Here is a 16,874-nt window from a genome sequence, read left to right as displayed (position 1 = left end):
ACAAGGGGCAAGCCAGAGAAACCTGGAACCTATAGCTGAATATCCCAGGTCAGAGGGTGGAACAGGGATAAGCCAGAGGCACTTTGAGGTCTCTCAGACCCCAGACAAGAGTCAAGAGACAGCAAAACTCAGACCAGAATGGCAGAGATCAGACCATCCCCTATATTAGACTGTACACTAAGGGTTCTTTTTTTTTTTCGTGAGGCAATTGGGGTTAAGTGACTTGCCTAGGGTCACATAGCTAGTAAGTGTCTGAGGCTGGATTTGAACTCGGGTCCTCCTGAATCCAGGGCCGTTGCTCTATCCACTGCGCTACCTAGCTGCCCAACACTAAGGGTTCTTAACACTGACATCTCACTGGCCTGAGCTGTCTCTGAGGTCTATGAGGAACATACTGCTAAATTCTTGGAGAAAGCAATGAAGACCAAAGATAATACAAATCAAGACCAAACAGGACCCCACCATCCCTTCCAGAAGTGTGTAGGACCTGGCTCTAGCAAAAACTCCCAATTCAGAAAGGAACTGGGCTAGAATAAGGCTGGAAATAAGTAAACAAAAAAAGAAAGAAATGATAAAGAAATACTATGGATCCAATGATGCCCCAAGACACAAATCCAGAAGAGAAAAATGTCACAGCATCTACAAGAAATTCCTCAAACAAAAACACTTAGCCCCAACATTCTACTAGAATTCATGGGGAAAATGAAGCAAGTATTTAAAAATATTTAGAATGATATAAATAAGAGGATATATATAAGATATAAACAAAAATGATATAAATAAGAGGAGTTCTAGAGAAAAATAATTGGAAGGAGAATACACAGTTTAGTCAGAAGAGACCAAATAGAAATAAGTGATTCCATGAGACAAAAGAAATAATAGTACAAAATCAAAAGACTCAAAAATGAGGAAAAAATATGAGGTATCTCCTATCAACAATTCTGACCTGGATAAGAGGTAAAGGAAAAATAACCTAAGACTCATTGTTCTACTCAAGCAAGATTTTTTTAAAAGCCTGGCTACCATATTGCAAGATGTAGGGAATGAAAATTGCTCAGACCTATTAGTACCAGAGGATTAACTGAAACTAGGAAGGAACCATCAGTCACCTCCTGAAAGACACCTCCCAAATGAAAAGTCTCAGGAACTTAGCCAAAATCCAGGGCTTCCAGATCAAAGAAAAAAAATACCTCAAGCAGCCAGAAAGAGTTCAAGTATTAATAAGCCGCAGTCAGGATCACATAACACTTGGAAGCTACCAAAGATGAAGAAGAGAAGACTTTGGAATATGATCTTCCAAAAGGCAGAAGATAAAGGCTTACATCTAAAAATAACCTATCTGGCAAAACTGAGTTTAAAGGGGGGAGGGGTGGAGAGAGGGAATGGACCTTTAATGAAATGGGGGACTTTGAAGCTTATTCCTGATGAAAATACCAGAACTAAGTAGATACTTTGAAATGCAAACAGAAGACTCAAGAGAAGCATAGAAAGCTAAATACATTTGAATAATTGGAAGGGACTATACAATGATGAAGTGTTTACATTCCAATAGGGAGGTAAGAAACAAGTGTCCCCTCCAAACCCTAATGTCTTCAAGGGTCATAGAGGGAGTTAATTAAGACAGATGCCCTGGGATTTGATGAACTTAATCGATAGAAAAAAGGGAGGTAAAAAGAAATACACTAGAGGACAAAGGGGGTGGAATTTACTTTCTCACTTATTCTGAGCATATAAGAAGAAGGCTATAGAAATCTAAAGGAAGATCAATACAATGATGCAAGACAATTTCAAAGGACTCGTGCAAAGAAAAAATGCATCTACCTCCAGAAAGAGAACCAATGAACTCTGAGTACAAATTGAAGTATAATTTTCTCACTTTCTTTATTTTTCTTGCTTCTTAAAAAAATAGCTAATATGGAAATATGTTTTGCATGATTTCACATGTATAATTGATATCATATTGCTTGCCTTCTCAGTGGGGGAGGGATAGAGAGAATTTGGAACTGAAGATTTAAAAAGAAAAGAATGTCAAGAATAAACAAATAATACATTTTTAAAAAGAGACTTAGAGGAAGTGGTGGGTAGGCACAGGCATCCCATGAATCTCACTTTCCTCTGAACTGAACAAATAAGAATTGAACATACATGTACACATGCACTCGTGCACATGCTAACATGAATGCATCAAGAGTTTGGTAGAGAAATATATTGAACTCAACAGAGAAACAGACAGAAACAGGGAGAGGGAGGATTAAGAGGGAGAACAGAGTCAGGGAGGGATTAGTCATAAAGAAAACTAATTCTAACTTTGGAAGACAGAGCATGAGGCAGGGATTAAAAGGAAAGAGGGGGTAAGAGCCTGTCATCAGGGACTGGGTGATGGGGAAGAGAACAGGGGCAGTGGACTGGAAGCAGAGTGTATTAATTATAGATAACTAGTGTTGATTGAGCACACTTCTATAATCACCCTTTTCTTTGTAAATGATGGGGAGTGCAGTTGGGGAGGAAAGGAGAAATGAAATAAACAATTAATAGTCATAGTCATGGACATAAATAAATTTAGCTCTGCTATAAAAAGAAAGCAGGTAGCAGTATGGATTAGAAAACAAAACCCAATGAAATATTGTTTACAAGAAAGAGTATATTGTTTATATACTTGAAACAAAAAATGCACGCAAAATTAAAATAGTTAATGCTTAAGGTGAACTCGGAAAGCAAGACAATCAATCATGATCTCTGAAAAAAAGTAAAAATGACTTTATTAAAAAAAATAAATAAGGAGACTATTTTATGCTTAAAGGCACCATAGACCATAAATTAATACCAATACTTAATATACATATACCAACTTATATAACATTTAAATACTTAAAGGAAAAAATAATTTATAGGAAGAAATAGGCAAAAAATCTATAATAGCTGGGGGCCTCAATCTGCCCCACTCAGACCTAAACAAATCTAACAAAAATGAAAGAAGGTACCAGTTAAAGACCTGAATAGAATATAAGAAAAGTAAGAAATAATAGATTTCTGGTGATTACTGAATGGAAAAAGAAAGGAGTAAACACATTTCTAAGCTGTGCATGTCACCTTTGTAAAAACTGCCCATGTATTAGGGCATAGAACTTCATAAACAAAGGTAGCAGAAATATTAAACATATTCTTAACTGATGACAATTCAATAAAAAGGTATATTAAATAAAGGGCCTTTGAAGAAAGGATTAAAAACTAATTGGAGAATAAATAACTTAATAAGTAATTAAAGAATTAGTAAGTCAAAGAACAAATCATAGAAGAAACATACAAGTTCATCAAAGAAAAATACGATAAGAAAACATGCCAACATTTTTGGAATTCAGCTAAAGCAGTTCTTAGGGGAAAATGCATGTCTCTAAACACTTTCATCATTAAGAGAAAGAAAGAAAAGATAAATTAATTGGGCATACAACTAAAAAAACTAAAAAGAAACCCTAGAAAAGCAATAAATCACACCCCCCCAACTAAATACCAAAATAAAATTTTTAAAAAGAGATTAAAAATGAAAGGAAATAAATTACTTGATCAATAGAACTAAAAGATTATCCCCCAACAATCCCTTAGCTGGTCTGATTTTTTTAAAAAGAAAAGGGAAAACCAATTTATCCATATCAAAACTGAAAAACAAAAATACACAACAAATGAGGAAGAAATAAAGACAATCATTACAAACTATTTTGCTCGATTACATGCCAAGAAAACTGATAACTTAAATAGATATTTGTAAAAATATGAAATACCCAGATTAACAGAACAAGAAATTTAATGAATTTAAATAACAGAATAAAGAATTTAATGTGTGTGTGTGTGTGTGTGTGTGTGTGTGAGTGTGAGAGAGAGAGAGAGAGAGAGAGAGAGAGAGAGAGAGAGAGAGAGATTTAACATGCCATGAATCAACTCCCAAACAGGGAAAAATTCAGAATCAGATGGATTTACAAATCAATTCTATCATTAATTCCAACATTATATAAACTACAAAAATAGAAAAAGAAGGCATCCTACCAAATATCTTCAATGATGCAAATATAGTCTTGACAGCTGAACCTGGGAGAGACAAGGCATAGAAAGAAACTATAGACCAAGGAAGGGTGTGTTGATAAATGTTTAATAACTGGCTCTATGGGAAAAAATGTAATTTGTAACATATTTTAAAATCTAACATACTTTTAAGATAAATCTTCATTAAGAATATTTTTCTATGACTTTCTCAAGTCTAGTGAATAAAAAAGCAATAAATCAAGCTCTGATTTTTGTATTTGCTGATTTCTAAGGTGTAAATGCTCACACTGAAGAGAACATGCTGGCTCCAGCATGCCCTGGCTACAAGCCAATATGCTTAATGAATTTTGAAGCAACATTTTAAAACAAAATATCAAAAATGCAACATGTCAAAAAGATTATACATTATGACCAGGTTGAATTTTTTTACTAAGAATGCAGGATTGGTTCACTATTAAAAAAATTATAAACATAGTGGACCATATTAATATCTTGAAACAAGAGCTGGGTAAATACCTGTCTAAAATGTTAGAGAAGGGTTTCCTGTTGAGATTTTTGTTAGCCTAGGTAGCCTCCTTCTGGGTCATAAATTCTTTGATTCATGTATGGATGGAATTTTATTCATGGGGAAGATAATTTTCTTCATATATATGTAATAAATATATATTACATGTATTAATACATATTATATAACATAATAATATGTGATAATATATTAGTGGATATATTACATATATATGTAATAAAAGCTCCCATTTTCTTAGTGTTTTAAGATATACAAACTGATTTCTTCACATTAAAACTGTGGAGTAGGTAGTACATTTTTATTATTCCCATTTTACTGCGGTAGAAACTGAGGCTCAGAGCAGTATCATGATTAAAAGTCAGGAATTTCCCCTTGGAGCAGGTAAAAAAAAAATGTAAGCCGATGTTCCCAATTGTTTCCTACGTGTTGGAAATGACTTTTCCAGCTTTGGACTTTTCCTGTGAGCATTTTCTTCACACTTGATTCCCATTGATTTCTTACCATGTCTGGCGGAAGCTGAAAGGGCAGCACAATTGGGACAAGTTTCCTTATTGTTCTTTACATTGCCATGGGAAAAACCCAGCCCCAAACAAGCCTGCTCTCTCTCAATAACAGCCTTTCCTGAAAGCTTTTCAGTCTCTTTCTCTGCAGCAGCCATCTTTTTGTCTGGGGGGTGGGGCAGGGTTGTGGTGTCAAGTTTGTCCATGGATTGGGTGTAGATTTCTTTGTAAATTTCTAGCTGAAAGGAGATATTTATGTGACTTGTAGAGTAGAAGAAAGTTAGAGTTGGGAGGTAAAGAAGGGCTCTGTTCCAACGCACATTTTGATCTGGAAGGACCTTAGAGGTCATCTAGTACAGTCTTAGTGAGTCAGGGGTTTCTCTGTTTAGAGAGTTGGTTCCATTCCTTGGAGGAGGAAACTGAGGCCCAGAAAGAGAGTGTGATTTGCCTGAGGTAACAGAGCTTGGTAACAGCAGGGCCAAGATGATAATCCATGTCCCTTGAGAGTCAGTCCAGAGATTGTTCCTCTACACTACTTGCAGCATACCTTGCCCAACTTCATTAATTTGATTCATAAAAATATATCATTAGGCGAGATAATGCTATTGGAGGTTGTTCCATAGGAACAGAGAAGGGACAGTGCCTGAACCACCCCAGGAGGTAACTGAGGAGAATGTGCTGAGCCAGCAGGGGATATGAGATTCTTCCCCAAAGGAGGAATTGGGCTCAGGCAGCTGGCCTAATGTCATTGAAAGTCTGGTTGGGACGTTACAGTAGGGTTTAGCTACCAAATCTTTTTTTAAATTAATGTATTTTTTCATAAAAGTATTCTATTATTTTCCAGTTACATGTAGAGATAGTTTTCAACATTTGTTTTTGTAAGATTTCTAGCTTCAGATTTTTCTCCCTCCCTCCCCTCCCTTTTCCCCTCCCCAAGACAGCAAGCAATCTGACATAGGTTATATATGTACAAGCTTATTAAACATATTTCTGCATTAGTCATGCTATGTAAGAAGAATCAGAGCAAAAAGGAAAAACTTCAAAAAAGAAAACAAAAAAAATAGAAATAGTATGGTTCAATCTGCATCTAGATTCTACAGTTCTTTTTTTCTGGATTTGGAGAGCATTTTCCATCATGAGTCCTTTGGAACTATCTTGGGCCATTGTATTGCTGAGAAGAGTCAAGTCTATCACAGTTGGTCATTGCACAATGTTGTTGATACTTACTGTGTATGATGCTCTGGTTCTGCTCATCTCACTCAGCATCAGGTTTATCTGATTCCAGATTTATCTCCAGGTTTATCTGAAATCTTCCTGCTCATCATTTCTTACAGCACAATAGTATTCCATTACATTCATATACCACAACTTATTCAGCCATTCCTCACTTGATGGGCATCCCCTCATTTTCCAATTCCTTGCCACCACAAAAAGAGAGGCTATAAATATTTTTTGTACATGTGGGTCCTTTTTCCTTTTTTTCTGATCTCTTTAGGGAAAAGACCTAATAGTGGTATTGCTGAGCCAAAGGGTATACCAAATTGCTCTCCAGAATGTTTGGATCAGTTCACAGGTCCACCAACAATACATTAGTGTTCTAATTTTTCCACAGCTTCTGGCCTCAGACACTTACTAGCTGTGTGACCCTGGGCAAGTCACTTCACTCTGATTGTCTCCCAACAAATAAAAGAAAGAAAAAAGAAAATACTGCCATTAAGATCTGGCCAAAGGTCCTGGTAAAGAAGGCAGTAAATGTGCTATAGAAAAGCACAGTCCTGTCTCATGTGGCACACCACATGGTGATGCTCACCATGTCCTGTTTTGCAATGAAACACTCAGTGAAGCAATTGGGATGTTCCTTCTTGAAGAATTCTGAAAATGTGGAATTCTCGCTGTCTCCATCTGGGGTAATCACATGGTCACTGGCATACTCCAATTTGGCCAGGGCCATGCCATAGGCTTTTCAAGTGGCTACCTTGTCTCCAAGTTTGTAATTTAGGGAATATGGCATCTGGATGTTGGTGATGTTAACTGTGGGGGCATCCTCTTTGGGTAGTGATACTAGAATCTTCTTGCTTCAGATTTGGCTATACATTTTCTTGGTGACCTGTTGTTCCACCATGTTTTTGGGAAGGGCATCCCATGGCAAGATTCCTTATCTTCCACACTTGAGACTCCTCTGCCTTTATATAACTTTGCAATGACAGCCAATTGCTGATACTTGCCCTGGTTGAAGGCCTTGCAGAGTTCCTCCATACTCTTTCCATCCACCATGATTGCATTCCACCCAAAGGATTCACTTCTGGTATACTTCCACTTGGTGTACCTTGGTACTTCAGTGTGGCAGGGATGCTTTGGCCTAGCCAATTAATGTTAAGGATGACAACCAAGTTGCCCAACTTGTAGAATCCCACAAAGGCCACAGCCTCCCACAAGGAGGCTTCAGCATACAATAGACAGGGTAGCTGGCTTTATCAAAGTATTTGTCCGTGTTGGCCATTCCATGAGCTGCTACATGCCCTTGACCCAGGGAGCCAGTAGCCATAACTATAAAGGCTTGTTTAGGGACTGGGTGGCCATCTAGAATGGAACTGATCTCCCTCAAGGTCAATAGCTAGACTTCTGGCAGGAAGCCTGCCTCAGCTCAGCCTGCATAGAGGATGGGAGTCACATGACCTTTGGAGAGCACAAAGTGGTCATTGCTGGAGTCCCTGGGGTCCTGTGGTTTGTACTTCATGGTGTAAAAGAAGAGGACCACCATGATCTCTGCCACATTGGTAACATGATGTGGGCTGGCCCAAGCAAGCTGTCCTTCAGAGCCTGCAGCTTTAGTTGGGCTTATGGTAATCTTCCATGACAAAGTGGGGCTGGCACAGAAGTCTGGCTGGAAGAGGAGGAGGAGCTACAGTGATCTTTCAACTACTCTATGCTGTCTCCCTCAAATCCCAGGAAAGCAATATTGATTTCATTCAGTATTTCCAAGAAAAAATGTCAATACCATACTCTGCTTTTGAGGCACAAGTCTGCCAACACAATCTCTACTTAATTGAACTATTCTGAATCCAAGTGCCTCAAGAGAGAAGTGTTCAAACTGGTGGTGGACATCCCTCTCTACCCCAAGATGATTGGAGGTAGCATTTACAGGACCTTTGAACATGGAAAGGGTCATAATATGTTACATTACTGTTTGGGGTTAATAGTCTAGAGTACCACTTTCCTTCAAGGACTTTGAAAAGAGACTCCTTTGTGAGATCAGTTCTAATATTGTCCTTTCTTTTTTTTTTGGTGAGGCAATTGGGGTTAAGTGACTTGCCTAGGGTCACACAGCTAGTAAGTGTTAAGTGTCTGAGATTGGATTTGAACTCAGGTCCTCCTGACTCCAGGGCTGGTGCTCTATCCACTGCGCCACCTAGCTGCCCTCCAGTATTGTCCTTTCTGAATGGAGAAGGGTACATGGCAGTGCCATCCCTTCCCAGGACTGCCCTTAGATAGGCCAGTAGCCCATTCACTTCATGGGGTCCAGAAGGCAATGATCTCAATCAGACCAGAGATTCTTTGGTCCAAGTTGAGTTTCTACCACCAGTCTATTTCCTCAAGAAAAACTTTTTGTTCTTGACCCAACCCAACTTGGTGGGGCAGGGTGGGAGAATAGCCTGGAAAGGGCTTAGACCAGAGAAATATTATTTCTTAATATTTCTAGAGATACTGAAAAGAAGGTTTAAAAATACACTTCCAGGGCAGCTAAGTGGCACAGTGGATAGAGCACCGGCCCTGGAGTTAGGAGGACCTGAGTTCAAATCCGGCCTCAGACACTTGACACTTACTGTGTGACCCTGGGCAAGTCACTTAACCCCAACTGCCTCACCAAAGAGACAAAAAACAAAACAAAATAAAAAAAATACACTTCCACATGTTCACAGAATAGCTCACCTGTAATACCATTCATGTGCCTTAAAAATCTGGAGGGAGGAGACAGCTAGGTGGTGCAGTAGATAAAGCATCAGCCCGGGATTCAGGAAGACCTGAGTTCAAATGTGGCCTCTTACACTTACACTTACAAGCTGTGTGACCCTGGGCAAGTCACTTAACCCCCGTTGCCCTGGAAAACAAAATCTGGGGGGAAGAGGGAAGGAAGGATAGAAAGTGTCGTTTTTAATACCAAAGCACTTGACTTTAGTTGCTATGGTTTCAAAAAACATGTTGAGTGGTGTCAGTCGATATAGGTATAAGCTTTATAGTTTTGAAGTACTTCCTTTCTGTTATTTCCCTTAAAGCTCATGATAGCATCTACAAGTAGGCACAGCTGCTCTTCTTGCCCCCATTTTACAGTGAAGAAAATTGAGGTTCAGAGAAGTGATGAGGCTGCATAGCCCAGGTCACACTGTGAGCTAGCAGCCCCCCTGGTGTCAGAACCAGTTCTCCTTCTAAAGACAGAAAAAGCCTATGATGTACCATGATTGGAATAGATGACCTCTAGGGTCCATTCCACTTTCAAGTCAAGGCCTCTAAAGATCCAGGCACCAGTTCTGGAAATTGTCAGAAAGCCAAAAATCCTGCAAAACTCAATTGTGAATTGAGTGGAGGGGTTTTCCAAAAAGATTTAGTCTTAAAAATCTGAATCTAGTAATCGGGGCAGACTTTGAAAGAGCTAATCACATGAGCCGCCATTCCCATAACCCTCATTACTGTTTCATTCCAGAGTGTTTATTAAGTAACCTACTATGTGGTCGAGGGCTGTGCTAGGTACTGGGGATAGAGACAAAAATTGAAAACAGTCCCTGCACTCCATGACCTCCATTCAAGAGAGGTGAGGAGGGAAGGGGAGAACAACATGTACATAGAAAATTCAATCCAAAATCTATTCAGAGTAGTTTGGGGTGGGGAGGCAGGGAGATCTGGGTGAATCAAAACTGACTTTGTATAGGAGAGGACACTTGAGCTAAGCTTTGAAGGAAGCTTGGGATTCTTTTGAGCCCAAGATGGAGGGAGGAGAGTGCGTTACAGGAATAGGGGCCAGAGATGGAAGACCTACTCTCGTCTATGGGGAACAGCAAGCAGGCCAGTTTGTCTGGGGGGCCTGGGAAGGTTGGCGAGAGCCAGGGTGAGAAGGGATTTCAAAGCCAAACAGAGCATCTGTAGCTTATCCTAGACACAAGAGGGAAACATGGGGGTTTCGTGAGCTTCCTCATTAACACCATAATCTTGCCTTATTTCCATGGTTTTTATCAAGGGGATCAAAGATTTTATTTTACTGCCTTTAATCAGTCTCAGGTGGAGAGGCAGAAGCCATTGTGGTTTTGTTGTCCACGAATTTAACGTAAAATAGAAGCTACTTCCTTCCCAAATAATTCATAAAACTAACTCATAAGTCTTGAATACTTCAGTGTAGGTCTAGTGAAAGACTGGCCTTTGTGCAATGCCCTGATCATCTTTAACTCAGGAGGGTGTGCTGGTGTATTTGGCAGTCGGTACCCTTTTGGCATTTATGCATTTGGAATGATTCCGTGTGTCCATGGAGCATTCAAGTGGTTAATCAGGGCCAGGTCGACACTTTATGGGCTCCTCTTTATCAGCATGGGTCCTTTAGGTGTTGCCTGGTCTGTGGAATCTGGCTCCTTCCTCTCCCCCTGCTGGGTTTCAGGGTAGGCCCATTTGGGCCTGATCCTAGAACATTGCTCACATAGGTTGCTGTCCTTTGGGTTTGTTTTGTTTTGCTTTTGAAGAGAACAGGGAACATTTTTATTAAATGCTTTTGGTCACGCAAACCAAATGAAAAGCGAGTCCTACTCACCAAAAAGCCAGAAACACTTCAACTTCCTGCTGCTCCCAAGAGAAGATGTGGGCCAGGAGATGTTGGTCATATCCCTCCTTGGCCTACAATTTGTTTCACAGTTAAGTTTATTTTTACTTTGTTCCATACTTCCATCAACTTGAAAGTTTGACCTTCAAAGGGAAGAGAGGCCTGGCTCATCTGAGGTATGGAATTTGAAACTTGAAGACAAAGTCTACCCCATGCAGTGTGATATGAGGGGCACTGGGAAAGGCCCCCTGCCCCGAGAGAATGCAGAATGTAAGAACAGGAAGGGACCTTAGATCAGAGGATGTCTGAACTTTAGAGACCAACTAAGCCAATGTTCTCATTTCAGGAGAAAGGCTGAAGAGCTAGTCAGTGATTGACGCCAGACTAGAATCCAGGCTTCCTGATTCCCTATCTAGTAGTCTGTACCACAGGTCTCTCTCTCCCCTCTACCAACCATTTATAACACCTGAGGTCAATCAACAAAAATTAAGTACCTACCCTATTCCAGTCGCTGTGTTTGGTTTGGGGACAAAATGAAAGAATTCCTCCAATCAGAGAGCTCACCAGCAAAGGCATCCCTTTGGCTTTGGGTGCCATTTGTAGTGGTCCCCTGCGAACATGCCAGTGTTGGGGTAGAGAGGGAAGGCAGGTGTGGCCAGACCATCTTAGTGGGCTAGAACACTGTGTCTCATCTAACAAGATTGAACTCAATAGTGATAAATGTAAAGTGCTGCACTTAGGTTAAAAAAAAAAACCTCCCCTTCCCAAGGTCAAGATGAGGGAGATGCTCCATGAGAAAACTGTCGGGGAGTTCCAGTGGACTCAAAGGTCAGTGTGAATCAGTTAGGGTGATGTGGCAGCCAGGAAAGCCAAAATAATCTTGGGCTGGTTATAGAGGCCTAGTATCCAGAATTCAGGACTGTCCGCTGGCCTGGTCAGACTGTAGCTGGAGTGTTGTGTCTCATTCTGAGTGACACATTTTAGAAAGGAAACAGAAGGTTTCCAGATTAAAACAATTTAGGGCAGTGACACGCCTTGACGTCACGCCATCTGAGGACTGGTTGTAGGCATTAGGCATCTTTAGCCTAGGAAAGAAAATATTGGGGGTGGAGGAGGGGGAAGGAGGAACTGTCCTCAGGTACTTGAAGGGTTATCACCTGGAAGATGTTCATCTCAGACCTAAAGGATGGAAGTTTCAGTTTGATGTCAGGAAGTACTTCCCCACAATTAGCTATTCCAAAGTGGAATGAGTCACCTGGGAAGGTAGTGAGTTTTCTGTCCCAAGAGGTCTTCCAGTGGAGTCTGGAGTGGCTGCTTCCAGGTGTGGACTTGGAGGCCCTCTGTGCCAATTTCAGCTGAGACACTTACTGTGTGACCTTCAGCTCATTGTTTCAATCAGTCATCTGACCAGCATTTACTAAGTGCCAAGAACTGTGCACTGGAGTGGAAACGGTCCCTGCTATCAGAGGATCTCAGTCTATATACACGGTGAATTAGAAGTGGTCTCAGTGAGAAGCCACAGAGATCAAGGAGGACTGGGAAAGTCTTCCTATAGAAAGTGAGACTTGAAGGAATCCAGGGAGGCCAGGAGGGAGAGAATTCCAGGCATGGGGGACAGCCAGTAAAGATGCCCAGAGTGGGGAGATGGAGAGTCTTGAGCAAGGAATGAACAGCAAGGCCATGGTTACTGAATGAGAGTCAGAGTCAGTAACCATTTATGAAGCACCTACTATGTACCAGGCACTGAGCTACGTACTGGGGATACAAAGAAAGGCATGACAGTCCCTGCCCTCAAGGATCTTACAATCTAATGGGGGAGCTGTTACATCTGAAATAGAGAGAGTATCATCCAGACAATTTATTTTATAATGTGTGCAGTTGTCAAACAGACGTGGTTTAAGGCTCTTGGTAGCCGAGAACCCAGAACTTTGGCCTTTCTACCCAGTCAGCATACAGTTTGAAGGGAATGAAAAACAGGATGAAAGGGTTAAGATACCTGGTTTCTTATTGGAGGAGGGGATCCAGAGACAATGAGGTGAGGGTCAGGGTCGGCTGGAGGGGATTGGAAGATATAGGAGACACTAAGGAGAGAAGGAAAAGGGGTTTGTTTTGTGACTTAAGTTGGGTAACTCATGGCGGGGAATAATCTTGTGACTTCTCTAAACTCAGGCGACTTTAAGACTGAACTTCACAAAATGATAAAGGCAAAATGGAATCACTAAAACCATTTTAATATTACAGAGATATTCAGTTGTTTCAGTCATGTCCAAATCTTTGTGACTCCATTTGGGGTTTTCTTGGCAAAGATACTGGAGTGGTTTGCTATTTCCTTCTCTGCCCCATTTTTTTTACAGATGAAGAAGTGAAGCAAACAGGGTGAAGTGACTTGCCCAGGGTCACCCAGCTAGTTACATGTCTGAGGCCAGATTTGAACTCAGGCCGACGAGTCTTCCTGATTCCAAGCCCAGTGCTCTATCCATTGTGTCACTTGCTAAAAAGGCATGGATGGTACCCAGAGTAGGAAATTATCTGAGGATGTGTGAGCTTCAGAGTTGATTTCATCTTGCAGAATGACAGGTATCTGGTGATCATGAAGTTCAGGAGAGCAGCCAGGTAGGAAAGGAGTACATACAGAGGAGTGAGGTCTAAGAAGACTGGAAAGATAGGAAGGGGACAGGTTATAAAGGGATTAAGGGATTTTCTATTTGATCTTGGAGTTTACTGAGAAGGGAAGCGACATGATCAGACCTGCACTTAAGGAAGATCAGTTTGATGGCTGAGTGGAGGAGGTACTAGAATGGGGAGAGACTTGAGGGAGGGGGCTAGGAAGCAGGGATCCCTTTCTTCATCTGCAAGATTAGAGGGTTGGGCTGGATAGTCACCAAGCTGTCCTCTGGCTCTAAATCTATGATCATGCTTTTCCATCTCTAAATTTCTAAGACTAGATGACCTCTAAGGTTCTTTCGAACTTGGACACCCTATGACCTTATGTAATTGAGTCTTAAGGCAAACAGAACCAAGTTCATGTCAGTGCTCTCTATTGTAAAAAAAATGCGTGTTTGGGATTTTATTTTATCTTTTTGAATGGGTGAAGGGGTTCAGATCTGTGAATATAATTCCTAGTATGGAAAAATCTCTCCACTGCTGCATATTGGCGATTTATAGTCTTATAGAGTTGTCTAGAGCATTGAAAAGTACTTAGAAGTCACTGAAGTGACTGACTTGCTCAGGGTCACAATAGCCAGTATGTGTCAGAAGAAGGACTTGAACCCAGACCTTCCGGCTCCAAGGCCAAACCTCTATCCAATATACCATCTCATGGCTGCCTCTCTTCACTTAAATAGAAGAGTTTTAATGAATATGGAAGGATGTTATTGAATGCACCTTCCTAAGTAACAGATAAACCATCTTCCCAACAAATCTAAAGACTGATTTCTCACTCTATCTTGCCACCCACCCACCCCTCAAATAACGGTACCAGGCCATATTCAGGTGTAGAAATTACTTGTTTACAAAAGGTCTTCCTCCCAACAGCCCCATCAGGTAGGTAGTTTGAGTATTTTACTTGTTTTATAAATGAGACACTGAGGCTCAGTAAGGCATACTCAAATACTCCAGTGGTTCTGGGATCTCATAGATATCAGCACTCCTTCCAACAATGTAGAGTGCAATTCATTCATGGCTGTCCATCCCATAGGACTTGTCTGCGCCCACCCAAGAGGAATGAGTCAAGGTCTTTGTGACTCCAAAGCTAACCTTCTATCCATTACAATGTGCTGCCTTTCCCTCTGGGTTGTATTCATTCTAATTCTTCAGAGACTGCAATGGTCTGTGACTCACAGCCATGCCACAAGCAAATTACACCACCAGGTCTGGTGGGGAGAGATGGCCAACTGCAGCTGCTACATCCACACTTCTCCCCTTTGGCCTGGCCTGCTGGCCTCTGCGTGGCATGCAGCCAGTTTAAGCAAATGAACCCGTTTGCTTTCCATTTTTTATGACATAAGTGTGTGGGTCTGTGTGAGTGACTGACTCGGTGTGGGGCTGTGTGGGTACAATTCCAGCGGCTTGTTTGTACGGGCCCACTTTGGCCCCAGAGGGTGAAGGGCAGGCTGGAAGCTTCCAGATGGCTATGCTAAGCCCAGGTCAGGACTGCTGAATGCCTGCACACTTCTTTCCCCATCATTACACTGTACGTTTTCCTGCCTCGTGCAGAAAACATGCAAACACATGATGTTAACGGCTGAAATGCCAGGGTAGCACTTAAATATAGTTGCTATTTCAGGATGTATCAATTATCCTCATGCCACCAAATGAAAGCTGGAGCAAGGGAGTCGGAATTGTGACTTGGGTAAAAGCCACCGGAACTTAGGAACGCACCCTTTCTCTTATAAAATTGACCAGACCATTTACTATGCACAGGTGCAGTGGGTGGGGTACACCCAAAGTAGGTTCAGTGAGGGTTAACTGCCTGCAGCTGGGAGGGGTTCGATATGAAGGAGTGGCAAATTAGGGGGTTCACCTCGATGATCTTACAGATTTTAGAAGGGTCAGCGCTCCCCACCTCTCCAATATGATAGAATGGGGATGAGGATTGGAAGACTCAAGTTCTAGCTTTGGGACTTGTTAGCTGTGTGACCTCGGCTAAGTAACTTTCTCTGTCTGAGCTCTAGTTCCCTTGACTGGAAAATGGGAAGAGTAGACAAGATGAGAGGTGTCAAGCATACCCCCCTAGGGGCCCACCATACTCTCAGTGCCACCAGATTAAAATTTAATTGGGAAATATTTAGCAGAATAAATGTCAATACGAGAGAACATATATGATGTTAATATGTAATTATCTAGGTCACTATAGTGCCTACAGGGAAGCTACAGGGTTCCTTATGTATACTTTAGTGGCCCCATTTCTATTTGAGTTCCACACTACTGGAGGCAGCTAGATGGCGCAGTGGATAGAGCACTGGCCCTGGATTCAGGAGGACCTGAGTTCAAATCCGGCCTCAGACCCTTGACACTTACTAGCTGTGTGACCCTGGGCAAGTCACTTAATCCCAATCGCCTCATCAAAAAAAACAAAAACAAAAACAAAAAAAACATCCTTTGAGTTCCACACTACTGCTGGACCAGCTGACCTTTGAGTTCCTTTGAGGCAGCTTTCCATGATTTCATGATGTGAGTTCCCTTCTCTTCCCAGGGGTCTTTGTTTCTCCATCTATGAAACAAGGCTAGCTGTTCTAGAGGTCCCCTTCCTGCTCCTTGCTTCTGGGTGATTCCTACTTTTGGACCCTGCTCAAAATGCTTTGGACAGGAAAGCTCATACCTTTGCTTCTTCCTGCTTTATCCTGGGAAAGATCCGATTTCATCTAGGTTGGGCCTCTCTTAGTAATGCACTCTGGTAGGCAAGCTTTATGAGCAGTCATGGCCATAAACACATCATTAGCGTCCTCACTCGTCCTTGGACAAAAGACCATCTCCGGCCATGCCCGGCTTGTCAGGATGTGCCAAGCCTGGGCTCCCCTGGCAAAGTCCTCACAAATCTAGTCACCCTTACACAACAGAGGAGCGGTGTCTATGTGCATGTGTGTGTATGTGTGTGCACGCGTGCATGCATCCCAGGATACAAACTCATCCACACAAGTCCTACTCTTCCTGGTATTGAAGAGACCCTCAGCTCTCCAAGACTCAAAATCTCCCATGCTTCCTTTTCTTCTTCCTTCCTCCTCTCATTTTCTTTAACCTTTTCAGGACTTCTGTTCAGAATCTTTCCCTTCCTTTTCTGTCTGCTCTTGTCCCTACTGGTCCTTTTCTAATTTTATTCTCCTCCACCTTTGAATCCCTTGCCCCCTGGATGCCCTGCCCTTCCTACATTGCTGTTTACCTAATAATAGTTAGAATTTATAGAGTTCCTACTATGTGCTAGGCATGGTGCTAACTGCTGTGCCAATATGATCTCACTCAATCCTCACAACCACCCTCTGAGGTAAGGGCTCTTATTATCCTTATTTTACAGTTG

The 16,874-nt window shown here is 41.6% G+C and overlaps 1 protein-coding gene and 1 pseudogene across 1 annotated transcript in view; one reads left to right on the top strand and one right to left on the bottom strand.

The window, feature by feature from the left end:
* The window catches only part of LOC122733495, a 28,980-nt pseudogene extending 17,455 nt beyond the window's left edge, over window positions 1-11,525 (bottom strand).
* GPC3 (glypican 3) overlaps window positions 1-16,874 on the top strand; it is a 728,389-nt gene that overhangs the window by 579,353 nt on the left and 132,162 nt on the right. The window lies entirely within an intron of this gene.

The sequence above is a fragment of the Dromiciops gliroides genome, chromosome X, assembly GCF_019393635.1.
Source record: "Dromiciops gliroides isolate mDroGli1 chromosome X, mDroGli1.pri, whole genome shotgun sequence".
In the NCBI taxonomy this organism is placed as follows: Eukaryota; Metazoa; Chordata; class Mammalia; order Microbiotheria; family Microbiotheriidae; genus Dromiciops; species Dromiciops gliroides.
The sequence above is the reverse complement of the archived record's forward strand: the minus strand, read 5'-3'. Positions and strand labels throughout refer to the sequence as shown.